The sequence below is a fragment of the Onychomys torridus genome, chromosome 23 (genome assembly GCF_903995425.1).
Source record: "Onychomys torridus chromosome 23, mOncTor1.1, whole genome shotgun sequence".
Taxonomy (NCBI): Eukaryota; Metazoa; Chordata; class Mammalia; order Rodentia; family Cricetidae; genus Onychomys; species Onychomys torridus.
This window is the reverse complement of record NC_050465.1, coordinates 19,268,348-19,273,704: the sequence shown is the minus strand read 5'-3', so window position 1 is coordinate 19,273,704 and position 5,357 is coordinate 19,268,348. Positions and strand designations below refer to the sequence as shown.

The window sequence follows — 5,357 nt, the reverse complement described above, 5'->3', positions numbered from 1 at the left end:
GAGAAAGTGGACGGCATGTGGTATAAATAACAGGAAGCGGTAGAGCAACTGGGCTCTGTGTGGAGCAAATTAAAGCATTCCATCATAAAGCCAAGAGCAATGGGAGAGAGCATGCAAGAATCACGCGGACAATCTTAGACGAGGTACAACAAACTTGACATTGTCAAGAAAGCCATGTATGTCCATGGGTTTACTTTTTAATGAAATAATCGCGAATTTCCTTTAGTAGACTCTTGGAGTGGTAGAGTCAGGAAAACTGAATTTTTGGATGCTTTAGCTTGAATACTGGAGTCAATCATAGAGGATCAGGAGTTCTGTGTGAACAAGCACACACCTCTATTTCCAAACAGGCTGATGGCTAAAAGTGACAAGCTGCCAGCTAGCAACAGTCTCTTCTTACCATGCTCATCATAGTACAGAGGACAGGCTTTGCCATCAGCCTGGCCAGCTCACGCCTTGGCTCTGTTATCGAAGAGCTGTATGGCCCAATATGAAAGCAGCTCATGCCCCTGTGTGCTCATCTCTAGCATGAAAATGATAAATAAAGCCCATAGAGGAGGTTATAGAAACTAAGCAAGAATTCATAGGAAACAGCATAAGGTCATTCGCATAGTCATTGGAAATTTTAACTGCTCTGCTGGGGAAGTGGACACAGAGTCCCACCCCAAACCAAGAAGCTATCTGTTACTGATACCTGCTGGAAAAGGGGGAAAAAAGTGGAGTTTTACACTCCTGGGCATAGGCCTATGCCCAGGAGTGGCTAGCCAAGACAAAATGTATTCAATGGTATTTCCATGGACTTTTTGTTTCATATACTTTGTTTTGACATTTTTTTTGTCTTATTAGTCTTTTGCTTATTTGTTTTGTGGATTTTTATGTGTCTCATTTTTTGTTCTTGTTTCTTGATTATTTTGAAAGAGAGAGAAAAAGAACATGGGTGGGTAGGGAAGTGGAGAGGATCTAGAAGAAATTGGAGGAGGAGAAAACATGATTTCAATAAAAAAGATTATATCTGCTCTGAATACTCTTTATGAAGGTGAACTCCACACCCCTGGGGGGAAGCCAGAACCACCTTTAAGTCTGTCAAAACCCCATAGTGTTCACATAAAGTCATCAGGATTCACCTCAGATCACTTGCCCACAACATACAGCCATTCACACGCCTTCTATCATGTGCCCACAGAGGATGTAGCCTTGAATGGTATGACTCTGACATACCATGACTTTCCATTTGTAATCAAAACTCTGAATCAACAGAGAATGGACGCTCCTTAAAATTTCATGAATCCAAAGCGAACTTTTTGTTGAGATTTCAGAAGGACAGTTAAGGCACATGATATGAGCTCTGACTTCCTACATTATGGCTTTGCTGTGTTCCTTAACTGTTATCTCTGTCCTGGATGGCTTCCAGGAAGGTTCCCTCTAAGGAACCTATAGCGTACATCTTTTCTTCAGGATTGGTTATAGATTGCTGGATACAAATTAGTCCCTGATTCACACAACAAATGCTTACCATCATACCAATCCTGAGCACTAATAATCTAGAGGTGGAGGACCATCTTTATGGTTCTCTCTCAACATTCCTCATGAGGTCTCTGCAAACTCGGGCTGCCAGCCAGGACCTTTGGGACCACTTCCATGGGCATTCATGTGGCTGTTGGCAGGAATCTTTAGTTTCCCATGGTGCAGATCACTTCATAGGACAAATGATGATCTATAAAGGTACTAAGGAACTGAGAGAACAAGACATTACCCAGTGTCTCCCCTAATCTGGTTTCACAAACAGCACACAATGATGTCTGCCAAAGATTACTGGTCACTCACACTGATCCTGACACCATGCAAAATACCAAGGCATGGCTTCCAGGAATATGGCTATCTGTTCCCCTGTGGTTATTCTTCTATCCAGGCCATGCATGAACATCTTTAGCACATCAATGACATGATTTAGTCTGTGTGTGTCTCTATTCCTTCCAGCAAACCCCCACTGAACTGGTGTATAGTGCTGAAGTTTTCCTTTCAAAGTACAAGCTGACTCATTTTTCCTATTACATAGAAACTCGTTAAAACTTTTATCTGTTGCTCCTTGGAACAAAACTCAGGTTTTTAAGAGTCATTTTATTTTTGATTAATGTGTATATGGGAAAGTCTCACACTTGTGAGTGCAGGGGTCTGAATGAGTCCAGAAGAGAATGTCAAATCCTGTGGAGCTGGTTACAGGTGGTTGCTAGCTATCCCATGTGGCTATGGGGAACTTAACTTGGGTCCTCTGCAAGAGCAGCCCCAAACCTACGATTCTGAAAAGTATGAGCTATTGAGATGAAGGATCATATTTCTGTAGTGACTGCAGAATCCAGCGCACCACCCTGAGTTTCAAGTGCAGTAAGTTGAACAATTCTGACTAGCATCAACAGGTATCACTAGAAAACAAATGCTTACTTTTTTTAATTTAAGCCCAGCTAGGCATTTGCTAAAGTATTCATACAGATAGCTCTCTACCCTCTTCCTCATGTCAGCATCTCCTTCTCTGTGGGTCACTTCACTGACACATCCTTTAGGGAAATCCTCACCCAGAACCACCATCCCTTCCTTCCCGGAGCTGTATTTACCCATTTGTATTTCTCCTTTCCTACCATTTACTCTGCAGAAAGTAAAGAGGCACCAGCCATTGCATCTAAGGTCAACTGATGTCTGGTCTTTTTCACAAGTGGAGATTCTCAAAGCAATCGTTTTCAGAAGAACCTGCTAATTTTGCAACTCACAGAAGAGTCTATCTGGAGGAGTCCAGGATAACATGCTTCCTTCCTGGAATGAGAAAATGGTTGCCTGTCCTGCAGTCCCTGCCCGCAACATCAGATGGTGATCTTTTAGTGCTGTTTGTACAGTGACCCTAAGGACTCAATCCAAACCTGCCCTCTGGAGGCATGAGGACCTAGCAGTTGCCCTGGAGGTAATAGAGGAAGTACTGACCCCATTTCCGCAGACCTTGCTTGATCTGCACTTCTGAGGGCCAGAAATCCTGACTGTCTTATTCTATGTATGTGCTACCACATCTCTCTTTTTATTACAAAAAGCTACTGAATCTACTCTAAAGCAAAGATATAGAAATGATAAATAAAGGGTAGATTATTGAATCTACTCTGAAAAGATAAAAGGGAAGATACAGAAATGATAAGATAAAACATACATTATTGAATCTACTCTGAAAAAAAAGAGAGACTATGGATATGATAAGGAAAAAAGGGAGATTATTGAATCTACTTTTAAAAGGCAGTTACTAGCTTTAAATATTTTACATTGGATTGGATTTTTTATATTGTATACAAATTTTGCATTGGACTCACCAAAATGGAATAAATAATGAATTTTTTGTTTGAATTTGTCAAATGTTAATGGACTGGACATTGTTAATGTAATTCTTGACTGTATATATTGTACTTAGTGTATATATTTCTTCTAATATTAGTTACAACTTTATTTTAGACAAAAAAAGGGGAAATGTGGTGGTATTTTATTTGTGCACCCCAATAAAACTTATCTGGGGATCAGAGAACAGAGCCAGCCACCAAATTAGACATAGAGATCAGGTGTGGTGGCACACACCTTTAATCCTATCACTCAGGAAGCAGAGATTCACCCCAGATCTCTGTGAGTTCAAGGCCACACAGGGAACAGAATCGGGCATGGTGGCACACATGTTCAATCCCAGCACTTGAGATCTCATGTCTTTGCTTGGAAAGGACACACACCTTCAATCCCAGGAAGTGATGGCAGGAAGCAGAAAGGTAATATAAGGCGTGATTACCAGGAACTAGAGACTTTAGGCAGTTCAACTAAGATGCTCTGGAGGCTGAGGATTTCAGTCAGAGGATTAATGGAATTGGGGAGGTAATAGCTGGTGGCTGGCTTGTTCTGTTTCTCTGATCTTTCAGTGTTCACTGCTCTGGATTTTTATTATTATTATTATTATTATTATTATTATTATTATTATTACAAGGCCTTTTAAGATTCATATTACAAAAAGCAAAGAGATTCTTTCCAGAGTCTAACTGTGTCAGGGTGATCCTCACTGTCTGATTGTGTTCTGACACTGGCTAGTCTGTGTTTAGTGAGTAAGTTCAGGTTTCCAGCTTGTTTTGCTTGTCTCGTTAAAATCATTGCATGTACATATGCACACATACCCAACCCCCATCTCCTCTGTCATACATGCTCGCCTGGTTGTCTTAGCTTCTTAGACATGAAAGCAGGAAGCATGTAAAGTTCCCTTCTGAGCTTTTGTCTGTACACACATGAAGTTTTCATACGGCTACATCATAATGTAAGTGTTATATTTTATTCTCCTGACTCTTCACATAAAACTGTTAGTGAGATGACTCATGGCCTTCATAATTCACTGAAAGAATTTTCATGGTTCACCTGGGATCAGGTCCCACCTCTGTGATTTAGTAGTTGTATTTCCTTGGACAATTAATTAACCTCCATGGGAATCACTTCATCTCTAAATACAGTTGACAGTATCTGTTCCATGCTGTCGAGAGTAATTAATGAGTACAGAACACAGTCTTAATGCTACCATACACTAACTGTCCAATAAATTTTAGCTAAAAAAATAATAACCTTCTTAAAATATAAATGCTTACGATGGCAGAGCATTCTATCAGGTGAAAAATAAAAGTTTGGAGATACAGCCAGTCTGATATATGATGCAATGCTTATTATTGTAATCATAATCTCTTTAAATTACAGTTTCAGCCATTCGAGCCTGATGCTTCTCTCTTGTCCCTGAGAGCAGAAATGTGTCTTGTTCTCCCTTCCTTCATCCTGAACAGGCACTTGTCAAGAGAGCCAATGAAAATACTCCCTTGCTGGTATTGATGTTGAGGGTAACCTCTGGCTGATTTCTGAGTTGGGGGATAGTCAATCCAGCATGCAGCGGGAAGTAGGCATTCGGGATACTTACTCATTGAGGGAGTCAGTGGTTAAGGACCCAGTAAACGGTATCAGGCTTCCCAAAGACCAAAGGCGTGTTAATAAGGAAAGCCAACAGCTTCCAGATTCTGTCTGAACCCTCCGATTATTTGCGGAACCAAGGAAACAGGAAGAATGAATTTTGCCGATAACATGAGAAGGAAGAATTCCTTGGCTGGAAAATTCTGTTCTCTTTAATTACTAGAGCTCTGAAAATGAACACCCCGCACTGAGTCACATGGCATTTCCCCTTCCGGCTCTGTAAATTAGGATGGTTGCCAGGCTGGTCAAACAGCATATACTCGAGGGTTTTACGAGGGTTGGGTTTTGTTTTGTTCTAAAGAGAAAGAACTCTTATCGTATTGGTAAGACTTCTTAATTGTAACCAC

At 40.8% G+C, this 5,357-nt stretch overlaps 1 long non-coding RNA gene across 1 annotated transcript in view; it reads right to left on the bottom strand.

Annotated features, from left to right (window-relative positions):
- LOC118573278 overlaps nt 1–5,150 on the bottom strand; it is a 52,968-nt gene extending 47,818 nt beyond the window's left edge. Inside the window, exon 1 of the long non-coding RNA XR_004943607.1 lies at nt 4,961–5,150. This is a non-coding gene — a long non-coding RNA (uncharacterized LOC118573278). The remainder of the gene's footprint in view (nt 1–4,960) is intronic.
- Nucleotides 5,151–5,357: the final 207 nt, after the last annotated feature.